The sequence below is a fragment of the Carassius carassius genome, chromosome 33 (genome assembly GCF_963082965.1).
Source record: "Carassius carassius chromosome 33, fCarCar2.1, whole genome shotgun sequence".
NCBI classification, from domain to species: Eukaryota; Metazoa; Chordata; class Actinopteri; order Cypriniformes; family Cyprinidae; genus Carassius; species Carassius carassius.
The window spans coordinates 9,165,502-9,192,145 of record NC_081787.1 but is presented as its reverse complement, the minus strand read 5'-3'; the positions used below and the strand labels follow the sequence as shown (position 1 = coordinate 9,192,145).

The window sequence follows — 26,644 nt, the reverse complement described above, 5'->3', positions numbered from 1 at the left end:
TACCCTGGATCTTGTGTTCTGCAGTGAGGAGCTACTGGCACACAACCAGCCTCTAAAGTTCGCTCCAGGATACTAAGTGCACATAGCCCGAAGAAATACAGAACCCCTGCCCTCCATTGCCGCCACCCCAAGTTCAGCCGTTCTGAGTGTTAGTGTGGCTGCCACCACCGACAATGGCTTTCTTTGACAGCTTTGCATAATTCATGCGCTGCACTGCTCTCCCTGAGCCCAGCCCAGCCACTCGCTCACTGTGAGACAACGGTGAAGAAATAATACAGACGGGAAACAAGGGCACGTTTCCATTAGCCCATTCCTGTTCCCACACTACACCACTGCACCCTGAGATAATGCCACCATTGTCTGGGGGTCGTCATTTTCACCACCCCCACATCATGGCGAAGATGCGACACAGCAGACAGATGTGCACAGGCCTGGAGGAAGACACATCCACTTGTGTTCCTCTTTTTCAGTATTCATGACCTCAAGGCTGTGCTTTTCATGGACGCATTTAGAATAAGAGGTTTGCCGGTGAGATTTAATTTAGAGCATTAACGGTTATGTCTGATATTTTGTATAAAAACATCAGCTTCCTCAGAGATGACTAAATGTTTTGAGTGATCCCAAATTATTGCTGTAAGACCAATAAAAAACCCAGTATTTTCTTAGACTGCACAATAATGCACAAAATTACAACCTACAAAGTATTTTCTTTACTTCACTTGCAATTAAATGGGCAATTTCTGCATGAAAATGTGTTTCGGCATGGGCCTTTAAATGACTAGGCAAATTTTTCTTATGTCAGCATTTGAAGAGGTGGGCAGTGGACACTGAGGTTATATAGGTCATGATAGCACACTCAATATCTGAATACAAAGATCACAGGTTCTTATTAAAAAAACATTTCAATTAAATGTCTCACATGGCACTACCATGTTTTGTTGTTTTTTATAACATTATGTTTCTGCACTGCAGCTGTATGATTCATAAGAATTTCATAATTGGAGGGCAAAAAAACTTTTTGTGTGAAAAATACTTAATTCCATATGCATGCATTTAAGTTGCACCAGGTCAAATTGCAAAAACAAAGATAAAACTGAGAAACAACAAAAACCAAACAAACAGATCAGTCACATTTGTGTACAAGTCACATTATTACATTAAGAAATAATCTACATTATCTGTTAATAAAATGAACCATTTACAAACAATATAAACACTACAAACATGTATTTTAATTATCCTCACACAACAAATCCTTAAAATGTAATGCTATTAGGAACAAAGCAGTAATGAAAAATATAAGTATAGCGCAAACACAAATTATAGTGGCAATCCCAAGCCAACAATAATTTATTTAAAGTGAAAATGAAACTATCAGCATGTATAAAATGTGCAGTACAAATAAACTTGGGCTCACATACCTATCTCATTCAGCTCAGATCTAAATGTGTGCACTTTTGGCACTGTAAACGTCGATTTGAAATATAAATAAATATAATGGATAAAAGTAATGTTTTTTGTTTGGGCATATTTCTGGATAAGTTATAATATGTATATATTAATATATTCAGAAAAGTGTACAAACAGAAAACAACACTTTTATCTATACAGTACATTCACACATATCCACATACATTCAATACTGCTAACATCAGCATACAAGAATGCAAACATCTTGATTGCTAGCATTATGGCCAACAGAGTTCCCTTGAGTGGTGATGGAAGTTGTAGATAAACACAGTGTCTTGTAAATCTAAATGCACAGACTACACAGAATACAATGTTTTGTGGTTACATAAAACAAGTTTTCATTCACTTTATAATTTAAATGGAAAGAGAATATTTACAGGGGAATGCTCAGATGGAAACATTCATGAACCCACTAATTTGCCTTAACTTGATATCAAGATAAAGACTGAGGGGAAAGTAACTATTGATATCAACATGGTGGATTTTCTTCATTTTTTTCCTTTTTTAAGGAACATTTTTATCAGTAATTGTCTGAAATGGTTTATACAAAATTATACATGTGACATTGGCTTTTCCTCTTAGCTGTTTTTTAAGTATTCAGCTGCAAACAAACTTAATCACACAACATTAGAAATTCCTAATCCAAATGAATGTACTCCATCCTGAACTGAATTTTTTTTTTTAATCATCAATTTAATTTCATTACAGATTATGATTTGTGCCACATGCATCTCCCAACTAATTCCTCATATTATACCCGTTCCCATTTTTCTCTTAAGTTTCTGTTCTCATGTATAACATTAGCTTATGACTGTCATCTCTGCAAGACATTAATGTAAATCCCTTGGTTCCAGAGCTGAGGCAGTTTGGAAGAAGGATACTGTCGAGTTTCATTGCCTGGTCAGTGCACTTCCTGCCTGTGGCAAATCATAGCTTGCCTCCAACACAGCAGGAGGCAGGCAAGAGAGCTCCGCAGCAAATTGTAGAGTGGTGTGGGGGTGTGGGAAGGCGGGTGAAGATGGGGGAAAAGCAAAAAAAAAAAAAAAAAAGAAGAGAATGAGAGAGCATTTAAGACTGCTAGGAAAAGAAACAAGGATGTTATGGAGGTTGGAAAAGTGTACTGCAGGCAGCCAAGTCTGTCATGGACTTTAGGACATCTATAGCAATAGCACACAGAGAATGTCTCTGACTTGTAGCAATTCGCTTGCACACAAACACATAAGCACAATCTACAATGTTTTTATCCCTTAGGGTGACAACAAAATGCATGAACAGAAATGCACAAACACCTTCTAGATGCTACAAAGAGACAGAAATTTTCCAGATATAACTGTGATAGCAATATATCACACCTCTGGCTCTTGTAAAATCATGTAAAGTGTCATGTAAAGGCAGATGCTGCAGGTATCAATCCATCACAATTCTGTATTAATAAGCACACAGAGGCACAATGCACAAGAGACCTTGGCTGACATTTATTTCAGCTTGTCTAAAAATAAAGTGTGCCTGGATTTTAGCTAATAAAAGTAGATATGATACACGACAACACAAGCAAAAAGGAAAAAAAATAAAAACAAGATTACATTTTTCCTAGGTTCAAATTCAACCATTTCCGTAACAATAAACTAAGTACAACAATTTGAAACACTACATACCAAATTTATAGCAACATTGCACAAAACCACTTATTCTTACATCCATCAAAAGCACTTGCTCTTGCTGAGACAGTCCAGTCCTTTGAGACTTACTTTGCATGTGTTTGTGTTGCTGCATTTTTTTTTTTTTAAATCCTGATTTGTCCACCACTCCGCTTTAGTGGCAAGCCAACTTTAAATGACAACAGTTAATCGATATGTGTAAAGTCTTGTTGACGTGCTGGAGTTCACGAGGGAAATCAGATATCAATTTGGCCATGGGATCCTGTAACTGCAGCTGCTGGCAAACAGTAAAACATCTCTGATTTTACAACAGTGACTTTAAATTGATTAGCCTTTAATTCTCTGAGGTGTTAAACTTTGTTGCTTTAAGCAAATATTGAGCAAGATGTATTTGTGCCTGCCTTTTGGTATCTACGCTTGTTTTCTAAAGCATTGTGTGCTTATTAGTCGAAGCATGTAATGGCTAAAAACTGATAAATCTTATGCAAATGTTGTAAATGGATCTCAGCTAAAGACAATGTTCGGATCCTTCACATTTAAAAAATAAGGGACATGGGGATGTTTTTGTATGAATGATAAATCTGATTAATCCTTAACAGGCTGAGATAACCTGGACAATGTTAAGCCGACAGAGATCGGGTCTGTCCACTGGGATTATGCAAAATAAATCTAGTGTAAATGTGATACGCAGAGGCTGGCATGCTGGAAGTGTGTGTTTGTCAAGGTACATTAACCTGTGCCTGTTTGCTTAGCACTGTTGAAATAGGCACTGATGAGTGAACTACTTTCATAGACTCATTCACTCCATCTCTCTCTCTGTGCTGGACTGAAAAAGCGCCTTCACATGGAGGGCTCAAGCAAATAAACAAATATTGAAAAAAGTGACCAGAGCTTTCCTACTTAATTAACTACCAAAAATGTCAGTGTAGAATTGACTAGTACTTCAGAGAATTTTTAAAACAAGCAGAATGCACAAATTGTAATTTATAGATGGAAAGATTGGATAAATAACAAGGAAAGAATATGAATAGCCTACTTACAAGACTTAATAACATATAAGATGCCTGCCATTATTGATTTAGCTCTGCAAAAAAATTAAAAGAAATAAATAAATAAAATTAAAGATGTCATACTTGATGGAACAACATATTAAAGCACTAACTTCATATTTTTTACTACGCAGTAAACACTCTAAATAAGAGGGCCACATGATTTATGAAGCATGGAGCAGGGCTGAATGCAACCTCCGTTTTTAGTTGGCCTGCGTGTTATTTGAACTGAAAAGGTAAAGGCTATAACACTCTCTTCCTGACTGAATATGTGATACATGAGAAAGACAATATCTTCTAAATAAGCAAATGATATTAATGACTTTTAGTTTTTTCATGTTTTTTTTTCTCACTCTCCGCCCTTTATCAGCCCCCAACTAGGCGACGTGTGCACTCTTCCCTAATCAGAAGATGATGTGGTCATATGTTTTCTATGCGATCAAGGGTCTATGTTGTGAACTCTATTTTCAATGTGGCACCAAAACCTTAAAATCATAACATGAACTGGCTGAGAATTCTTTTGGCTTCAAAGCAGCATTGTCTTCTTCTCAATGTGTCAAAAGAATATCAATCTATGGATCTAGACAATGTGAATGTAAGCATGATACCATCAATGATCGACATCATCAGAGCACAAATCAAAACAGCAGGCCTCTACTGTGAGTACCTTTTCACTCGAAAAAAATCCTGATGTTGTATTTATTTTGTTCCGCCGTGCAAAAGCCTTTTGGGATAAAAATGGAAATATGGTTTGGATGAATCAATGCTAGTGAAAAAAAAAAAAAAAAGATTTCAAAATCAATTAGTCTTATCTTACTTGATAAATGTTCAATAATATGTTTCTGAGACAGTAATGAGTGTCCATTAATATAAGCCTTGTTGAACTGATTTGATGATGTATTGTCTTGTAATCACTTTAGGCCACCAGTGCCATTGATGACAAATGAGCCCAATTGGTGATATGCTAATTACCATGTACAAGTAATCTGAGACCATGATGTTTAATCGGACTCGCTGTTTAGTCACTCGTATGGACTGGCTCCTTTAAGGAGCTTATAGCAAAATCAAGGATCAGATTAAGTGCAATCTGGATTTGAAGATATTTTCTCAATATTCTCCTTGCCTCATACACAAAGGGAACATTAAAACGATTGTTGCAATGCTTGTGTCTTGCAAGTGAAAATGAGATCTCATTATCATGTTTCATCCATGGTTTTTTAGACTCTTCACATGGGTTGATTCTGCGTATCCAGCATCAGGTCAGCATGGTGAATAGTAGCCTATAGGAACAACCAAATTAAATATTATAACCAAATGTGGAAGTAACATAAGTATTCAAATTGCCGTAGTCTAACATTTCTGGATAGAATACTATTTTTCTTTAATGTGTTATTTATACCTCTGATGACTTTTGAAACGGATGGTTGTTTAATGGAAATATTTAAATATTTTATACATATGCAAAATTACTAAATGTAAAAGATAATTTATGAAGCACAGTCTGTGGAAACTGTCTCACAAGAGATCGTAACTTGCAGTTTAGCTAACTGTGCTAGTGTCACAAATAAAAAGAAAAAAAAGAAACAGAAAAAGGGGGAAACAGTTTTTAAACTCACCACTGAATATTTTGTGATGTGTTTTATATGTACCTTTAAAATAATACATATTTTTACGTGATTTATTTACCGAAAGATGCGACTTCTGGGGCGGGTTGCAAAAACTGCTTAGACTAGTCTTAAAAAGTTAGTCTTCTAGATTATTTTCTTCAAGGCAGGTCATAACTTTTTTTTTACAAAAAGGTATATTGGTCTAATGTGAATCCAAAAAAAATAAGACTGATTACCTCTTGGCTAACTGCTAGTTGGTCAAACTAGTTTTTAAGATACAGTCTTGACATAGTGTCTATGTTTATGCAACTGGCCCACGTTCAGCACAGTTAGTTGGCTAAATAAGTTCTCTAACTTGTCACTTCTAACTTTTTAGACGTAGGCTACTAAAAAATCTGATACCTACTTTTGTATGGAAATAAATAGCCTAACTTCCCCTAAGACACCACCCCAACATTTTCTTTTGACTTCCTTTGGGTAAATTCAAGCACTGAAAGATACCCCTATAATCCGCACCATGGTTTTATGCACTGAAGATAAATGGTACCTACTGTACCTGTTTGTTCTCAATTACATTTGCAAACCTTTTCATGTCGTATCAAGTAACGTTAGCCTACAGAAAGAGGCTGTGGGACATAGGAAATGTCCTCTGTCCTCTCCTAAACCATCCTACTCACGTTTTCCATCATAACGCCAATCCCAAGGTTGCAAAATGCTGTAAATTTGTGTCCCGCTATTTCCGTGCAGCTGGGCGGAATTCAATGCCATTAAACTGTAGCCTACGGGGACACGGAATACTTCATCTTGCAAACTACAGCTGCAAACGGCTCAATAAAATACTCTAGCCTACTTGAAAGGCTGTACGTTTATATATAATATATAATTCCCAAACATATTGGCACACGTTAACCAACTGCAATTTCTAACAAGTCAAGACAACATTAAACAAAAGTGACCCGACACTATTTCTCATATAATTTCTTACCTCGTAAAATTCGGCTTAGATCCCCATTGTAGTGGAACGACATGAATAAAAACTTTGCAGTAGGTAGGCTATCCAAACTTATTAAAAGCAGCAGCTGTGAGGTGAGGTAAAATAACGGTTAGGACGATACATTTCCCGCAGTCACACCTTCCCGCGTCTCTCACACACTCGAAAGTGCCCTCGAGCGTGTAAAATTCCCCCGCGAAAGACCGGCTACAAACACTGTCTGAATTACGAGACCACGACCTGGATCCGGCGAACCCAGAGGCACAAAGACCAAAAACATTAGTTCTAGCTGTATCAGAAACACATGTGATGGAGCCAAGGACTGTAGGCTACCACTCCTCTGTTCTCCCTGTGTGTGTGCACGCGCTGCGGTGCTGAGGAGAGGACGGGTCGTTTGCGCGGGATCCACGCGATGCTAGTGAGGCAGTGTCATCAACAGCACGAGGACCCGGAGCATCGCTGAATGCGACAATAACTGAACATGTGTATATATATATATATATATATATATATATATATATATACACACACACACAGTAAAAACTCCTGGGTCAGAAACAACCCATAGATTTAACCCAACACCAAACCCAGAAAATGGGTTGAAGAAATGACCCAGGAGTTTTTAGAGTGTATGTGTGCGTTTTCCCCAATAACAAATAAGCTTATCATAAATAGGCCTACACAAATATTAAATCTTCATGAATGGATGGAAACTTTCAGCCTATGGTATCAAAAACTTATAATAAAAAATATGTAATGTATTTGTTTTATTAACACTTGTAATATAATACTTGTTTTATTATTTTGAGATTTATTGGTTTCTGTTTGTATATATAACAATATTACATATATCATTTCCTTTTTATTTTTTTATGTTATGTCCCTTTGCCTTAAAATGCTTCAAACTTAAAGCCTATACTATTACTCAATCAATCATCATAGCTATTTAAGTAACCTTGTCGCTACAAAAATATATAGCAGAAAAATAAAATGAAAAATAAACACAGTAACTTGAATGCCTTTTTACAGTGCATACACAGTCAAATAATATTATGTGAAAACTCACCACATTCATATTTTATATGGTTCTCTGAAACCACAGACATAAGTAATGAACCATTCAGGGAGGCCAATTGAGGCATGTTATCAAGTTGAAAGTTTCTTTATTACCAGTTCTAACAGTCTGATGCTTGAATGTTAAGTATATTTTTCAAGCTAGCAAAATAGCCTTGGGCATCTGTCAGAACCCAAACTGAGCACGAGAGTTACAGAACTTCCCATTAAGAACCATTCAACAATACTGTAAAAATCCCACTGTTTTGAGATGTAGATTGTGATATTGCATGTGAGATGGAGACTGTGATATGTGATTTGGTCATAACTAAAACCATCGTCATGAATTTGCACTTGCCTAGTGGCAATTGACCGGATTCCCTGAAAATAAAAACTAATTTTGTTTTATGTAGTGAATCAGTTAATTAGAAGTACAGATGGTGAGGTTTCTACATGGCATCATCTCCCCAAAGATTGGCCTGCAGTGGCATTTTTCATGTAGTTGTCCCTGCTTAGAGGACATTAGAGGGCCTTGTAGCTTTCATCAAGGAGCTGATGTGAAGAGCACATGGCATATGAATTGCATTTTGACGGCTGTGAAATGACAGCTCTCATAGTATCGGTGAGAAAAATGCAGATCATTAATTACAAAAGCCCCAGTTACTTAATCCCACTCGAAAGAGAGCTTAAAGCATCTGTCGTTCCATTTGCCCTCCTCTATTTTTCTCTCTCTTCCAATATCTCTTGTTTTCCCTTCAGTCGCCCCCATTTCTCCTTCCCCACACCCGTCTAGCAGTCTTTTTTCTCATATTCATTCTTCTTTCTCCTCTGTCCTCACATTCTTTTCCATTACAAACGCCACTTTTATCTCTTCATTCTTTCTCTGAATTACTCTATCTTCACTCGCCCTTTGCATGTCATGGAGTCCAGAGAGAAGAGAATCAAGAGTCCAGAGGTTTTGGACTCAGCAGGGGGAAAAGTACTGCTCTCCTCACCCTCCTCCTGCATCCCAAGCCCTCAGACCTCATGCTGAGATGGAGTTATCTCTCAAGGCAAGCTGTTCCACTCACCAGAGCTTTGCATCCAAGTCTCCATGCCAAACACCAGCACATCAAACTCACTCCCAACAGGAAGTGCTATAAGTAAGCATATGTAAGCTAGCTTGATCGGTACTCTGCCTTATACTGCAACTGAAGGAAAACAACAGAAAAGTGATACTTTACATTGCAGAGGAGCTGAGCTGGCCCGAAATGTTATCATTTTATACTCATTATATAAGTATGTAATTTTTCACCATGTCAATGGAACATTTTTGCTCAAAAGTTATTATTAGGAATTACATACTCCTAATTTTTAAATATACAGTGTTGAAGGATGTTTTATATATTTGCAATGTGCATCATATAAAACAATATACTAGTATTTGGCTTCGGCAGAAATTTGACTGTGATTGTGACAATGTCATAAGTCATCTTTAGTCTTTGGGCTATGCCCTGTGTTTTTGTTTGGTTTATATTCATTTGGTTTATATTATTGATATGAATGTTTTTGGCTTTATTTTTCTGGTCTAAGGTGCACATTAGGTCAAGAAAGAGATGCCAAAAGGGTTATTTTTGTAGTTATTTATTCAAAGTTTCAGTTTTATTTCCTTACCTTTTTTTTCTCTGGGCACATGACTGCAGCATGGTTTGGGATGAGGGTTTAAGAGGAAGTGCGGTCTTCCTGTTTCCTATTTTATACCATCAAATGGAATTCTGGGTAATGTAGGTATAGTCTACTGTCTAGTCAGAGCAGGGGGGTCATCGTGTATTGTTTATTTTGAATGTGTGTATATGTAAATGTATTGTTCATTTTTTTATGTATTTTTGTAATGTTGATCTTATGTTGTTTTAAACTTTATCTTCAATTGAGTTTATGTGGCTGTTTATGTGTGCGTATATGATTTCCATTTTTGTGGGTTTCCCTTTAATTTGGGATGGTTTGACCCTTGAGTTTAAAAAGGGCATACTTGGCCTCTCAGGGTTTAGTGTTGGTTGGGGCCTCCATGAGGAGGGTCAACTTTAATGTCTCCAGTGTCTGATGTGGGTCAATAAACTTTTTTTTGACTGCAAGCAAGCATCTCCCCACCTTTGTTCTGGTTATGCCCCCACAGTGATTGAAATATGCTTCACTTCTTATCGGCAGTAAATATCTCACAATAACATATATGACATGTTAAAAACCTACAGGATTTTTTAATGAAACTTTATAACAAGCATTGTAAACAGTGGTTGCTCCCATCAAAATCTAATTCTTTAACAGATATTCTGCAAACATTGTTCTGAATACAGTCTGCCCAAATCTTTGAAACACAAGTTCTGGGTCAGTACTATATATCCCTCTTTCCAGTTAACCCATCACCTTAGCACTGCTAGACTCATTTGTACCCTCTAGTGGGGATGAGTAAGAGTGTAATTTAAGAGTGTACTAGAAAAGGTGGTATCCTCACAATTATATTTAGAAAATTTTAGACCGTATCATAGTACTGAGACTGCTCTCCTTAGAGTTACAAATGATCTGCTCTTATCATCTGATCGTGGGTGTATTTCTCTATTAGTTTTATTGGATCTTAGTGCAGCGTTTGAAACAATTGAACACAACATTCTTTTGCATAGACTTGAACACTTTGTTTGCATTAATGGAAGTGCTTTAGCATGGTTTAAATCGTACTTATATGACCGCGATCAGTTCGTAGCAGTGAATGAAGATGTAGCATATCGATCACAATTGCAGTATGGAGTACCTCAAGGCTCAGTACTAGGGCCGCTACTCTTCACGCTTTATATGTTACCCTTGGGAGATATCATCAGGAAACATGGTGTTAGCTTTCACTGTTATGCTGATGATACTCAGCTCTATATTTCTTCACAGCCCGGTGACACACACCAATTTGAAAACTAATGTAATGCATAGTCGATATAAAAAACTGGATGACGAGTAATTTCTTACTGTTAAATTCTGAAAAAACAGAGGTGTTAATTATAGGACCTAAAAACTCTGCTTGTAATAACCTAGAACACTGTCTAAGACTTAATGGTTGCTCTATAAATTCTTCGTCATCAGTTAGGAACCTAGGAGTGCTATTTGATCGCAATCTTTCCTTAGAAAGCCATGTTTCTAGGATTTGTAAAACTGCATTTTTCCATCTCAAAAATATATCTAAATTATGGCCTATGCTCTCAATGTCAAATGCCGAAATGTTAATCCATGCATTTATGACCTCAAGGTTAGATTATTGTAATGCTTTATTGGGTGGTTGTTCTGCACGCTTAGTAAACAAACTACAGCTAGTCCAAAATGCAGCAGCAAGAGTTCTTACTAGAACCAGGAAGTATGACCATATTAGCCTAGTCCTGTCAACACTGCACTGGCTCCCTATCAAACATCGTATAGATTTTAAAATATTGCTTATTACTTATAAAGCCCTGAATGGTTTAGCACCTCAGTATTTGAATGATCTCCTTTTAAATTATAATCCTCTACGTCCACTACGTTCTCAAAACTCAGGCAATTTGATAATACCTAGAATATCAAAATTAACTGCAGGCGGCAGATCCTTTTCCTATTTGGCGCCTAAACTCTGGAATAACCTACCTAACATTGTTCGGGAGGCAGACACACTCTTGCAGTTTAAATCTAGATTAAAGACCCTTCTCTTTAACTTGGCTTACACATAACATACTAATATGCTTTTAATATCCAAAGCCGTTAAAGGATTTTTAGGCTGCACTAATTAGGTAAACCAGAACCGGGAACACTTCACATAACACCCTATGTACTTGCTACATCATTAGAAGAATGGCATCTACCAGATCCAGTCTGTATCCAGATCAGAGGGTCACTGCAGTCACCCAGATCCAGTACGTATCCAGACCAAATGGTGGATCAGCACCTAGAAAGGACCTCTACTGCCCTGAAAGACAGCGGAGACCAGGACAACTAGAGCCCCATATACAGATCCCCTGTAAAGACTTTGTCTCAGAGGACCTCCAGGACAAGACCACAGGAAACGGATGATTCTTCTGCACAATCTGACTTTGCTGCAGCCTGGTATTGAACTACTGGTTTTGTCTGGTCAGAGGAGAACTGGCCCCCCAACTGAGCCTGGTTTCTCCCAAGGTTTGTTTCTCCATTCTGTCACCGATGGAGTTTCGGTTCCTTTCCGCTGTCGCCTCTGGCTTGCTTAGTTGGGGTCACTTCATCTACAGCGATATCGTTGACTTGATTGCAAATAAATGCACAGACACTATTTAACTGAACAGAGATGACATCACTGAATTCAATGATGAACTGCCTTTAACTGTCATTTTGCATTATTGACACACTGTTTTCCTAATGAATGTTGTTCAGTTGCTTTGACGCAATGTATTTTGTTTAAAGCGCTATATAAATAAAGGTGACTTGACTTGACTCTTATTACAGTAGATGAGAGCACATCTGTTTGAAAACATACAATTTGAACATGGAATCAGTATTCAAACAAAAAACTGTTTTGATCACAATTTAAGGTTTTCCTCAAAACAAAAAGTAGCTGTTCTTTGATATAGGTGAGAAAAAATCTAGATGCATGGGGGCCTTTAATGTGAATGTTTAGACAGGGAAATCTGTTTAAGGATATACATAACAATCTACCATTTTCTGTCATAACAAAGAAGGTATACGAGATACTAAGATGAACTGAATGACTGTTTACTGATTCAAAATACAATACCAAAATTTCCCACCTTTATAAGCATTTAATCAAAATTTATGCATCACATTTGGTTCTGAATAGTAGCAACATCAACATCCTGCCTGGATCCATGTGAATGGATGGTCACTCGTCAACTTAATTGAGCTTGACAATGAATCTTACTATGTATGTCATCTTCTATTTCAACATACAACAGTATCTGCGGTGGTAAATATCGAAGCGATTGTAAAGACAAAGAGTTACGGTCCATAAGGGAAAATGAGGAGCTGCACTCTGTTCAGGTTATACTTTCAGAAGAGGAATATAACAAATTTAACTGCTAAAAGAGATTAGCTTATTTTACTCTTACTTTTGTATTCACTGTTGCTGTGGTAGCAGCATATAATTATCTGGTTGTATTCAGATCACATGTTTTTTTTTCATGATTTTGAAAGAAATATCTTATGCTCACAAAGGCTGTATTTAATCATACAATAAAAAGAGTAATATTGTGAAATATTATAACAAAATAAAATAGATTTTTATATTTTAATAAATTTTAAAATGTAATTTCACCTGGAACCTTGCGCTGTGTCCTCTAGTGGACACTATGGGGACTGTCGTCAACAGGACCAGTGTCTGAAGCATGTGTGAAATAACTCCAAACTCATTGGCCCATGTAGCCCCTGATGTCACAGGTGGGTGTCCAGAACTATAAGAAGGCATCTGCCGAATACGTCACCAACTTTTGTTGTCTTCAGGAGCCATTTATCAGTGCATGTGAAGATGTTATGGAGAAAACCATGGCAACTGAGCATTTTAGAAAGTCTGTGCCTTTGTGTCCAAGGTTTCCGACACCCGAGGAAACACACAATCTATGCTTTATGTGTCTTGGTGAGGAGCACATGTGTTCAGTGCTCAAGGGCTCTGAATTTGCTAATTGTGAGAAATTTGCAATGAGAAGCATTTTTCCCTTTTCTCGAGGGATAAGGGACAAGCGTCTATGTCCCGCGGTTCGGGTCCCACTGCTACCGAGGCACGGTGAAGACTCAGATAGTGGGGTTCGCAGGTTGAGTTTGCAGAAAAGTTTGATAAGGGTATGGACCTTTCGAAAGCTTCCGCTGCAAGCTCGATAGTTCAGAGGGATCCAGACACACTTTCTCTCTGATCCAGCAGATAGCGTTACATTTGGGTCATAAACTGAGAATTAGGATGTTGTTGCGGTTGGTGATGGTGATGAAAGTGTGAGCACTGAATCTTCCAAACCTAACTCCAGCCTCGCATACGGGGAAATACTAGAGGTAATGGCAGGCACCACTAAGAGGCTTGATTTAGTCTGGTCAAGTGAAAGGAAGATGCCCCCCATGGCAGATTGGTCAACCGCATTCTGGCCAGTCATGTCCTCCCCTCCCCCAGGAGTCTCCCCTTTGTTTTCAGCCTCATTAGTTAGTGAGAGCACACAGAGTTAGTGAGATCATGGGTCAGACCATATGTGGCTCGGCTGCATCTTTTTCTGTTTGCAGATTACACTAATGTTGAGGGTTTGGCTGAGCACGGTTATGCAAAGATGCCCTCTGTAGAGTAGATGCTCGCAAACTACAGTCGTGGCCAAAAGTTTTGAGAATTACATAAATATTGGAAATTGGAAAAGTTGCTGCTTAAGTTTTTATAATAGCAATTTGCATATACTCCAGAATGTTATGAAGAGTGATCAGATGAATTGCATAGTCCTTCTTTGCCATGAAAATTAACTTAATCCCAAAAAAACCTTTCGACTGCATTTCATTGCTGTCATTAAAGGACCTGCTGAGATCATTTCAGTAATCGTCTTGTTAACTCAGGTGAGAATGTTGACGAGCACAAGGCTGGAGATCATTATGTCAGGCTGATTGGGTTAGAATGGCAGACTTGACATGTTAAAAGGAGGGTGATGCGTGGAATCATTGTTCTTCCATTGTTAACCATGGTGACCTGCAAAGAAACGCGTGCAGCCATCATTGCATTGCATAAAAATGGCTTCACAGGCAAGGATATTGTGGCTACTAAGATTGCAGCTAAATCAACAATTTATAGGATCATCAAGAACTTCAAGGAAAGAGGTTAAATTCTTGTAAAGAAGGCTTCAGGGCATCCAAGAAAGTCCAGCAAGCGCCAGGATCGTCTCCTAAAGAGGATTCAGCTGCAGGATCGGAGTGCCACCAGTGCAGAGCTTGCTCAGGAATGGCAGCAGGCAGGTGTGAGCGCATCTGCACGCACAGTGAGGCCAAGACTTTTGGAAGATGGCCTGGTGTCAAGGGCAGCAAAGAAGCCACTTCTCTCCAAAAAAAACATCAGGGACAGATTGATCTTCTGCAGAAAATATAGTGAATGGACTGCTGAGGACTGGGGCAAAGTCATATTCTCAGATGAAGCCCTTTTCCGATTGTTTGGGGCATCTGGAAAAAGGCTTGTCCGGAGAAGAAAAGGTGAGCGCTACCATCAGTCCTGTGTCATGCCAACAGTAAAGCATCCTGACACCATTCATGTGTGGTGTTGCTTCTCATCCAAGAGAGTGGCCTCACTCACAATTCTGCCCAAAAACACAGCCAGGAATAAAGAATGGTACCAAAACACCCTCCAACAGCAACTTCTTCCAACAATCCAACAACAGTTTGGTGAAGAAAAATGCATTTTCCAGCAAGATGGATCACCGTGCCATAAGGCAAAAGTGATAACTAAGTGGCTGGGGGACCAGAATGTTGAAATTTTGGGTCCATGGCCTGGAAACTCCCCAGATCTTAATCCCATTGAGAACTTGTGGTCAATCCTCAAGAGGCGGGTGGACAAACAAAAACCCACTAATTCTGACAAACTCCAAGAAGTGATTATGAAAGAATGGGTTGCTATCAGTCAGGATTTGGCCCAGAAGTTTATTGAGAGCATGCCCAGTCGAATTGCAGAGGTCCTGAAAAAGAAGGGCAAACACTGCAAATATTGACTCTTTGCATAAATGTCATGTAATTGTCGATAAAAGCCTTTGAAAGGTATGAAGTGCTTGTAATTATATTTCATTACATCACAGAAACAACTGAAACAAAGATCTAAAAGCAGTTTAGCAGCAAACGTTTTGAAAACAAATATTTATGTAATTCTCAAAACTTTTGGCCACGACTGTATATCTCCCAGGGTGAGTTGTCTTCTTTAAAGAACCCTCCTTTGCAGTCCAGTCCACCTCGCATCTGAATGGCAGGGTGTATATGGCAGCAGGTCAAGCTGATGGAGCCTTGCATACAGTGGCTGTGCTACAAGATTACAAGTATGTTGAGGAACTGTGACAAACTTGGCTCTTCATGCCACTAAACAGACTGCTGCTACTGGCCGTGCATTGGCAGAAATGGTGCCTACTCAGAGACATTTGTGGTTAAATCTTGCAGACATCGGAAAGAAGGAGAAAGCCTTTCTTCTTGATGCTCTGCTTTCACCCTCCTGGCTATTTTGTAGTTCTGTTGAGGTGGGGATCAAGAAGTTCAGGGAGGTGAAGGCGTAGTCTGTTGCCTTCAGAAAGTTAATTCCCCACCATCTCAGGTCTTCCTCTAAAACCTGGCATGTGCTGGGCATGGCTTCGTGGGCATTCCGTTCCCCATAGTGTCCAATAGAGGATGCAACTTGAGTTCCCTAGAAGGGGAATGTCTTAGGTTAAGCATGTAACCATGTTTCCCCAAAAGAGAACGAGATGCTGCATCCCCTTGCCATACCTAATGCTTGCCTGTTTTCATGTAACCTTCAGATAACTACGTTGGTGATGTATGCGCCCTCTTATACTTCAGGGGCGACCATCTGTGACGTTAAGGGCTACGTAGGCCAATGGAATTAGAGTTGTTTCACATACACTTCAGAAAGAGGTCCAGCTGGTGGCAGTCCACATAGTGTCAGCTAGAGGATGCAGCGTCTTGTTTCCTCTCGGAGAACCAAGGTTACATGTGTAACCTGAGATGTTATTCCTGGTTTGCTGCTCAAGAAATATTTTTTATCAATGTTGTATATTAATATTTTGTGGAAATAATTCTGTATTATTTGATTATAATGTTCAAAAGTACAGCATTTATTTGTATGTGTACATCTGCCAAACATGGTAACCCGGAGAAGTGGGGAGTTTTTTGCTCCAGCACCCAGGGAACAATTAGGGGTTCAGTGCCTTCCTCAAGGGCACTTCAGCCTTGGGTATTGAGGGTGGAAGATAGTGCTGTTCATTCACTTCCCCACCTACAACTCCTGCCAGCAATGTGACTTGAATCTGCTACCTTTGAGTTGCATGTCCGATTTTCTAACCATTAGGCTACAGCTGCCCCCTGTAAAAGTATTGTATTCATGTCATTAAAAAACACACAAAAATCCACTGACCACAAACACTTTGGAGTACAACAAATTATTTGATGAATGCATAGATCATTGGAATAAAGTTGTAACCATATATGTAATGTGACTAGTTGACTGCCTCCCCCCTAATTATCATCGTCCCCTAATCGCAGCCCTTCGCCAGGCTCCCGACAGGAGTGGGTGTGTGAGAGAGGAGGGGCGCTGTAAGAGCCAGGGCTGGCAGCGTGTGATGGTGCACACCTGACGCAAATGGAGCCCCATCACCACTGCTGTTTAAATGCTGAGCGTGCCTCTCCTCTGGAGACCGGTCTCTTCCCCCGTGCATGCATAATGGTGTCCTCGTGGGTCCAGGAAGGATGCGTAGAGGGACTGCTGCGCCGCTAGAGATGTGTGCTGCCGGACCCGTGGTCCGGACGAGAACCACACCCGTTACACGGCCATCGGGGCAGGATGCCGGGCCGTCTAGTCCCTTCAATCGCTGCGGCCAGCGTGAAAGGATGCAACCTCTGGAAGAAGCTGCCGGAGGGGAGGGAAGCGTGCATCCGCTTGGCTCCGCTCCAGGGGCGGACTGGCCATCTGGAGCACCGGGACTTTTCCCGGTGGGCCGCTAGCCAATGTGGGCCGGCCAGCCCGGTACACAAATATATATATATATATATATATATATTTTTTTTTTTTTTAATTGACGGAAATCATAATATTACATCTCTTTTCTAAGCAAATGGATGAGTGAGTCGATCGCGCAGCCAACAAGCGCGTTTTCGTCTAATTTAGAGAGAGACAGATTCATCTGGTACAGCAAATTTCTCTGAGCAGCAGGCCACTGTATACGTTCACTTAAAACATAACCGACTGTGTTTACGAGAATACTTGCAGAGACAATTATTTTGAAATAATTGTGCGTGTATTTGTTCATTCAGAAGTTAGGATACCCAAAAGATGAATTAATTCTTTGTACGCGCATTGTCTGAAATGCTGCTCACAGCGCGTGCTTTGAACGAGTGCGCGCAAGCTTCGAACGCGCGCAAATTGTTTAAAAAAGTTGAATCAGCAAGATTTAGAAACAAGTGAAAACGATCAACTACGATACATTTCACCCCTCCAAGCGAGTGAACAACGCAAATTTTAAATCACTATTCACGATAGCCCGTCGCGAAGAGCAGTGATACATTTTGGAGCCCGACTGCAAAACACAATAGCCCCTGGACGTCGGGCTAGCGATTTTGCGAGCCCTGCACCTCAGATCTATCCAGTTTGTGAACCACTGGTTTCCACAATGTTTTCGTTAAACAAAATAAATGATTATTTTAAAAGATTTACTCAAGAGAATAATCTGTTCACGAATCGGATCATGAACTTATATTACCGCATATTCATGCATCTGTTAATTGCAGTGTTGGGAAGGTTACTTTGGAAATGTAATAGGTTACAGATTACAAGTTACCCTATTTAAAATGTAATAGTAGTGTAACTTTTTCAATTACTTTATTAAAGTAATGTAACTAATTACTTTTGATTACTTTTTGATTACTTTTCAAAATCTCCAATAAATGTTTATTTGCAACTGTTAATCATCTTCAAACATTTACACCATTCAGGTTTAACCTTACAGCAGTGCTCAATACTGTCAGACTTTTACAATCCTTCATCACTTGAATTAAGATGATCAAATTTGAACACATGTCTGCATGTCTGCTTCATTAATTTCCACATGGGGCGGACTGGGATAAAATTTCAGACCGGGAAATCTCAAACTCATACAAACAAATTCATGGACAACACTATTTTTTGTATGGACCTGATATAAAAGATTTAAATCTTTAGTTTGGGGACATGCAAAATAATTAAAAGTTCTCTCCTGAACTTCACCTTCACTTCATTTCTTTTTTCTTTTCAGTCTCTTTATTTTGCCCTGTTATCCATCTACCTCATGACTTTAACACTCAAGATTTAACAAAACTATACTTTCTAAATTGCCTACATGTCAAATTGAGTGCATCACTACAATATAAAATCCTAATACTGAACATGAGTCATGTTTTTCCCTCACAAAAATTAACTGCTTTTATTACGTAAAAGTACAGTAACCATGTTTTTTTTAATTATTATTATTGCAAATGGATTACCATTTGTATTTATTTTTAAATAAATAAATATGTAAATTTGTGGCATGGTTTAACAACAGTAACCTTTGTCTCTGAATTTATAGCAAATATTAAAACTTTGCATATGCTTTGATTCAAGTGTACTTTTCATATATTTGTCCAAAATGTGGCATATTCCGTCCGTGTTAGGCAATAGCAATCCCGTTTTTATGACTGGATTCTACTAACCAGACTATGTTTCTGCATCGCGGAAATTATAGGGCCGTACGTCTCAGAATAGTCAGTTCAATTTGGGAAAGAAATCAATTACATCTGTATGTGGATGTGTGTAAATATTCAAATGTAATCCCCACTGTAATCTTTAAAATTTTCAGAAGTAACTGTAATTTAATTACTCATTTTTTCTTAGTAACTGTAACTGAATACAGTTATTTTTATTTTGTAATTAAATTACGTAATTAAGTTACATGTAACTAGTTACTCCCCAACACTGGTTAATTGAATGCAAAGTGTGAGTTCTAGGAGAATGTTTGTCTCGTGATGAACATGTATCGCTCACTGGGAGTCGCTAAATGAACAGCTGCAGCACGCAGGTTATCTTTTTTTTTTTTATTCAATGGAGGATCAGTTGCCCTATTGGTTAAAATCCCCAAACAGTATACTTAAATATCAAATAAATAAAATACATCAAAACAGGGGCGTTTGCGTTTTGATGTGGTGGGCTGCTGTGGGCCAGAAAGTCCAGGGCCACTTTTTGGTCCCAGTCCGCCCCTGCTCCGCTCCTTACCTGGACCATTCCTTCCTGAACACTGCCCCACCTACACGAACCCCGCAGCACGATGAGGACACCAGATTCCCTGTTTATTTTGGACACTCTTCCCTTTTGGAGACTTTATTTCCCAGTGTTTTGATATTATCTATTAATAAAAGCCTCTCCGAGGCCTGACGCCACCCCCACTCACTGTGTCTGTTGTTTGCTCCTCCCGCCACAATATCCAGTATATACTTCCTGTTTGCTGATGTAGTTTTGATAAATTGTACATAAAAAAATAAATTGTGCCACTATGTTTGAAAATATTTCAACATTCACTTCACAATCATAAAAAGTCTAACAAAAACCTTTGTTTGATAAGAAGTGCAGTAGTGTATTTTAAGATCGCAAAAAAAAATCTATTTTAAGAGGTTACACAGTTATACAGAAGCAGATCAAAATATTTGAAAATACTTATGCATTCTACAGTGACCTTGAGGTGGCATTTTTACAGAATCAGTGTTTCATAATTAAGTCTGATCCAAATACCAAAGATTCCAAAGACTCACCATGGCACAAAGTAACCTTCCAAATATAGTGTGGTTAACAAGAATAATTGTTTCATCTGAAGTGACAGTGTTTTCAAAAACTTGGCCACTGATGAGCTACTTACTGTTTAGGCTTATTTTGTTGTGAAACTGCAGATTCTAAATAGATGAAGCACCAAGTCTATTAAATGTCCAACGTTGGGGAAATTTAAAGAATTATCCCTACAGATTTAAAATCCCAATCATATGCTACATAAAAGACACCTATGTTAAAACTACTTAATGTGCAACCACCTAACATCATCCAACCAGGACACGTGGAAGAATAGCTTGCAGAAATAAAGGCAGAGAATGCTTGTGTCTATGCCACGATCTCCAAGCATGAATCTGAAAGCCATGGAGATGAATGACCAGTCAATAGTGATCACCATAATCGTTAGTCTTCTGGTGATTCATCAAGCCAATGTCACTCGTGTCCCTAATACCACATTTATGCAAGTTTGAGCAGAGGAGATTGCGTGCTGTGATTTTCTCCAAAATGATTGATTATATCCAGCCTCTTTTGCCCAGTTTGTGTATATGTGCGTAGATGAGTAACTGGACAAATGAGCGGGTAAGTGAGCGAGTGAGTGAGTGAATGATTAAGAGATCAAGTATATGAAAGAACAAGGGAAACAGATGCAAACCAGATAGAAAAGATTAAGAGAGTATGTTTGAGTAAATAATCTCTTTGTTTAAAACACTATATTTTTACACACGTGCACTTTGCATATATTGGCTGTATGATATGCAATTTTGCAAAGGTTTTTGGCTGTCAGAGATTAATTTCTGGAATTTTTGGTTGTAGTCTTGCAGTTTGGCTACACAATGACAGTCTAATGGAGAGCCAACGATTGAGGATGTGCATCTGTATGTAGAGAAAGACAGAGGGGGGAGAGAGAGAGAGAAAGATTAAAAAGCTCAGTGACAGTATAGAGAGACTACATGATACACAAACTGAGTATCTTATTTTTCGTTCCCCAAAAACTATAATAATACTAAAATGAACTCAAAATCACACAAAAAATATGTGCCAAGGACAACACTCTCAACCCACTACATGTAAACAAATCAGATATGACTCATTTGACTGGATCTCACATGAAAGTAAATTGAACGTACAAAACTTTTTAATAGAAAAATATTTTTACAAAGATTAATTTTCCGTAGAATTTTCAAAGATTCATTTTCCAGACTTCAGTGACACATTATCATTCAGATATCATCCTAACATCCTGATTTGGTGCTCAAGAAACATTTCTTGTTATCAAAAAAATTTGTATTAATTTCTTAAAATAAAAAAAAGGTAAAAAGCGTACTGACCTATTTATGTGGGGAACAGTCTATACAAATAATCTAAAACAAATATTAGGGGGGAAATGACAGTTGATATAAGACAGTATACCTTGGCCTTAACTAAAGATTTTACTAGGCTGACACTGTACAATCTGTCAAGCAACTACTGTAAAGGTCCGAAGGGAGCGTAAGAAAAATAAAATGCACAGTAAATCCCTGGCTTTGGTCTGTAAAATCTAACAAAATAACAAACTACTACTGAATTAAGCGAATCCATACTGATGATACAGCAGTGTTTGCACGTTCAATTAAGCAACAGAACTGTTCAATACAATGAGACACTCTAACCATCAATGGCATTAGAGTGACAGAATGACCCATCAACAGTGTGTCATTCAATTATTCCTGATATGTTAAATTAAAGAAAAAGTCAGGCTCATTCCACTGCCGTCTCTCTGATCATGTAATCCTTCTATAAACAGAGCTTGATCAATACTTAATAAAGGCTTGGGATAATACACCAGACTAGGTAAACAAAGCAGAGAGAGAGAATAACCTAGGTATTTGTTTTCTGACTGTTTAAATACACATATCAGATGTCTACTCCATGTCTGTGTTATTTTGATAAATGAAGTGTACATATGAGGATTCCACAGGCACTTTTATTTAATTGAGTGGGGAATTATAACAATGCCACACTGAATTCCCCTCATCTGAAATGTGCACACATAGAGGTCCAGAGGTGCCTCTAACATCTTGTGACAGCGGGACACATGCAATATCGATTCTCATCTTAAAATGACAAGACAAGCTGCCAATACAGGAGCTGTCTTGTGTCTCTGTGCATGTGTGTACTTGTATGTGTCAGTATGAAGGAAGAATTTATGTTCCGCATCCATACAATCCAAAATCCCCCATCATCCTCCAGTAGTGGAAAACTAACAACCCTGTCGCTTAAAAATTCTCAAGATGGCCATTCAGTAGTAGGCAAAAGTGAAGTTTGCAATTAAGGAAATAATTATTTCCATATCTGCTTTGAGATGTGAGGACAGAGACCTTCTGGAGCCATCTGATAGAGCAATACTGAGGACCTTAACAGCAGGGAGTTTATTTAATTGAGTCCAAATTACACTCTTGTGGCAGTGGCTCTTTCCTCTGAGCTGAAATGGCTCACTGTGCGGTTGTCAGGGCTGCACAGTACATTTTAGCTTTTAAAGGCTAAAGGTAATATCTGCAGGGTTAAGGAAGAGTAGATATCTTCCTTCTAAATAATGTAAGAACCATTTTGATTTGTATTAGTTTGGTGCTGTACCATTAAATCCCCTTTGAATTTTTTATTACCCATTGTAAACTGATGGCTATGATTTTGGAGGCTTGCTATTAGTTCAATTCATTCTTTCATCAGAATGTCATTCATTAATCAATTTCAAATAAACTGACACTTAGTATATTGGTACTGTTGGTACCCAACAATCTGGGTTTCCAACCAAGCAAATATTGGAAAAAGTTACATAAAGTACACCGAAAACACATTTACTGAATAAATTCCTACAGTAAATGCACATCAAAAAGCTATTGTGACTTTTGATTATGGTCTTTCTGAAATTAAATTAGTCAGAGCCTGTCCTCAAAACAGTTTGATACTATTACATACATGCTGATCTAGCAAACATAAAGTTAGTTAGAGTCTTATGGCTGCACACTATACCACAAATAATTTATTACATTTAATATAATAGTCACAGTGGGTTCCATTTCAATTTCTTTCTTTTTTTTCTGCTGATTTCCCTAGAAGTGATTATTTGTTCTTTTCAAAACATGAGTTGAAAAAGCTGCTTTGTTCTCAACTTGTTTTATTTTAGATTAGTTAAATTCACAGGTTTGACAGTGAAATAATATCTTCAATGTGGACTCAATAATTATGTAGCTGTCTATAGTGTAGTGAATGGTGAAGAAGATTTAAGTGTGGTTCAGTTAAGACTTCCTGCTGGGCACAACCTTAATGATTAACTGGCTGATCGTATCCCTCTCTTTTGGTTTCTCCCTCTGTCATTTTCTCTTTTTTTTCTGACCAAGCAACTGTAAATCACGCTAGCTGGCACCCACCATCCACACCCCCAACATTATAATTCCCTCTGCAGTGTCTAAGGAGATACACATGCCATCTATCACAATACTTGCATTCTGCCTGCATAGATTCATTCTCAGCCCAATTAAACTTGTTCTTTTCTTCCTCCGTTTGTGAATAATAATTAGGCTTTCATCTCATATGGATGCATAGTCAAGTTTCTGCTCTTTCTTAATAAAATAAAATAGAGCATCTGTCTTCTTTCATTTCTGTTTCTTTAAGCCTAGTCAATTATTGAAATTGCTTGGGTTATAACTGAACTGAACAAATAAATAAATAAATAAACACTAGTCTTTTTTATTTAGATTCAGATGCAGTTCAGAATAAAGGCATACTGTATAGATGCACAGACGAATGCTTGCAAGATTGGATTTAAAAATTGTGTTTAACTGAGATTTTGGGGCCACTTTTGCACCATTACCTGATTTACATAATTCCTTTAGTGAACCATGCACTAAAACAACACAGTGTGTGCAAATAAATTCTAACAGTGCAAACAGAGTTCACAAAATTCACTCTTAAATGAGAATCCTCTCCATCCCTGTCTTTTCTGCCTAAAGGGGTAGTTCATCCAAAAATTCAAATTCATTATTCAAAAATAGAGTCATCACTTTATTCACCCTCACCTCCTTCCAAACCTGTATAATGTTTTTGCTTCTGCAGAAAACATAAGAATGTTATTTAAAAACGTTTCAATTTAAGTCAAAGTTGTTTGGAATATTCATAATAAAACAAAAAATCTAATATATATTCCCCCTCCCCAAATACCTGTTGTTTTTAAGTAGTTTTTGAAACTTCGGAAATCACCAAATGAATTCATTTTATTATATCAAGACTCCCACTGTCTGTTAATAACAGTTTAAAAACAAAAGGCTTCTTACAGTATATACAGTATATATAATAATTAAAAATATTCACTATATTCCCCCCTAAATAAAGTTAAAATGTTTTTAAGGAGTTCTTGAAACTTCAGAATTGTCAAATTAATTATGGTTAATTACTTTTAATATATCAATACTTATAGTGTTTGTAAATAAAAAAAAGTTAATAAAAAAAAGAAAACAAGCAACCTTAACTACAATAATTGCAGCCAAGAGAGAGAGAGAGAGAGAGAGAGAGAGAGAGAAATAGCCTATGTCAGGAAGCCTTTGAATATTCCATTGGACAATGGCTTTCAAGTCAAAAAGGTTGAGAACCAGTGCTTTAAGCAATTACAAATCAATTCAGTTCTGTCTTTATAGAATTAGACACCTCACAAACGTAAAAGAAATGTGCATTTGCATGTGTATCATATTAAATTATCTGAAAATGCATCTATCTGGGGAAGGAGGGAGACAAATGCCAAATTATAAAGCCATTACTTTATTGCAGAGCAGACACTAGTGCAAGGCAACTGGAAAAAAACCTTAGGGATCAATATTCCACACACATTTCATTACATAAGTGGAATTCAGATTCATCTCTGCCTGCGCAGTTCTCTCCTTGCCCATAATTTCTCCAGCACGAAAATTAAATTGGTTTAGCAATGATTACCTAACTCAGGTAAGACTAATAGTCCTGTGGCTTATTGACAAATGCAGTGACAAGGGCATGAAGAGGGGCTGGTATTCAGTAGCCATAATCTTTTAGCACACCGGGTAAATCACATCTCTAACCTCAGGCTGCATAGATGTTGCAGGTCATGGAAAACATTCTTCCTGATGAACAAAGGCACAAAAAATAAAAAAAATTGGAGAATAGAAAAAAAACAAACTTATTTTTATCTTCTATACCTTGTTTAATAGCCTCTGCTATAACACAGACAATTAAAGGCAATTTCATTCAAAGAAAAATAAATGGGAAAAATCTAAACAGTCAACATAGTGGCTGTAGAAATGTAAGTCCCACCTTGTTCAATGTACTTTAGAATATGTATGTAGATTAGCTGGAAATGCACCTTAAAAAAATGTTGTTTCAGCATTATTTGTACTGAAAATACACATTGTAGGATACTATTGTTTTCAGATTTTATTTTTGATGTGGCATTTAAAACATAATCTTGACAAACAGTTTTCCATTCAAGTCGACACTATACTAGTTGCCTGCAGGCATCTACAAGACGACCTGCTGAGTGAACTTATTTGACTTAAAGGGAGTTTGCTACTAGTCGTTCTGTATTCATCTCTTTGTGTACCACATAAATCACAGGGTTAAAATCGGATGGATGGATGAATGTCACATACAGAAATGTAGTTTATTACTTTTTATATATTATATAAACTTAAAGGGATAGTTCACCCAAAAATTTGATGTTTATCTGCTTACCCCCACGGCATCCAAGATGTAGGTGACTATGTTTCTTCAGTAGAACACAAACTGAGATTTGTATTTTAAATAGTTGCAGTCTGTCAGTCTTATAATGTAAGTGAATGGGAATCACAGGTAAACCATACAATAAAACAAAACAAAAAAAATTATTTATATATATATATATATATATATATATATATATATATATATACATACACACACACACACACACAAACAAAACCAAATTAAACCCTGCGGCTCGTGAAGATACACTGATGTGTAAAGACACAAAATGATCGGTCTGTGCAAGAAACTGAACAGTATTTATAAAATGAACTGAAATTCAGAGAAATACATATAAAACAGTCATTTTAAATTGTAATATTATGACTGTTTTACTGCGTTTTTAATTGACATGCAGCCTTTGTGAGCGTAAGCACTTCTTTCAAGAAAAAAAAAAAAAAAGATAACATTTTTTTGCAGTGAAATCAAGATGGGAACTGTAGCTTTTTTCTAATAATATAATATAACAATATATATTTCCAGCATCTCATTACAGAACTCCATTTGACCTGTATTCACGTATGGAACTA

General features: G+C 37.7%; 1 protein-coding gene and 1 pseudogene across 2 annotated transcripts in view; both read right to left on the bottom strand.

The window, feature by feature from the left end:
* LOC132113698 (teneurin-3-like) overlaps positions 1 to 7,096 on the bottom strand; it is a 126,375-nt gene extending 119,279 nt beyond the window's left edge. For both annotated transcript variants that reach the window (XM_059521624.1, XM_059521625.1), the window contains exon 1: positions 6,770 to 7,096. The gene's annotated coding sequence lies outside the window, so the exon portion shown is untranslated. The remainder of the gene's footprint in view (positions 1 to 6,769) is intronic.
* Positions 134 to 26,644, bottom strand: part of LOC132114124 (endonuclease 8-like 3) — a 41,592-nt pseudogene continuing 15,081 nt past the window's right edge.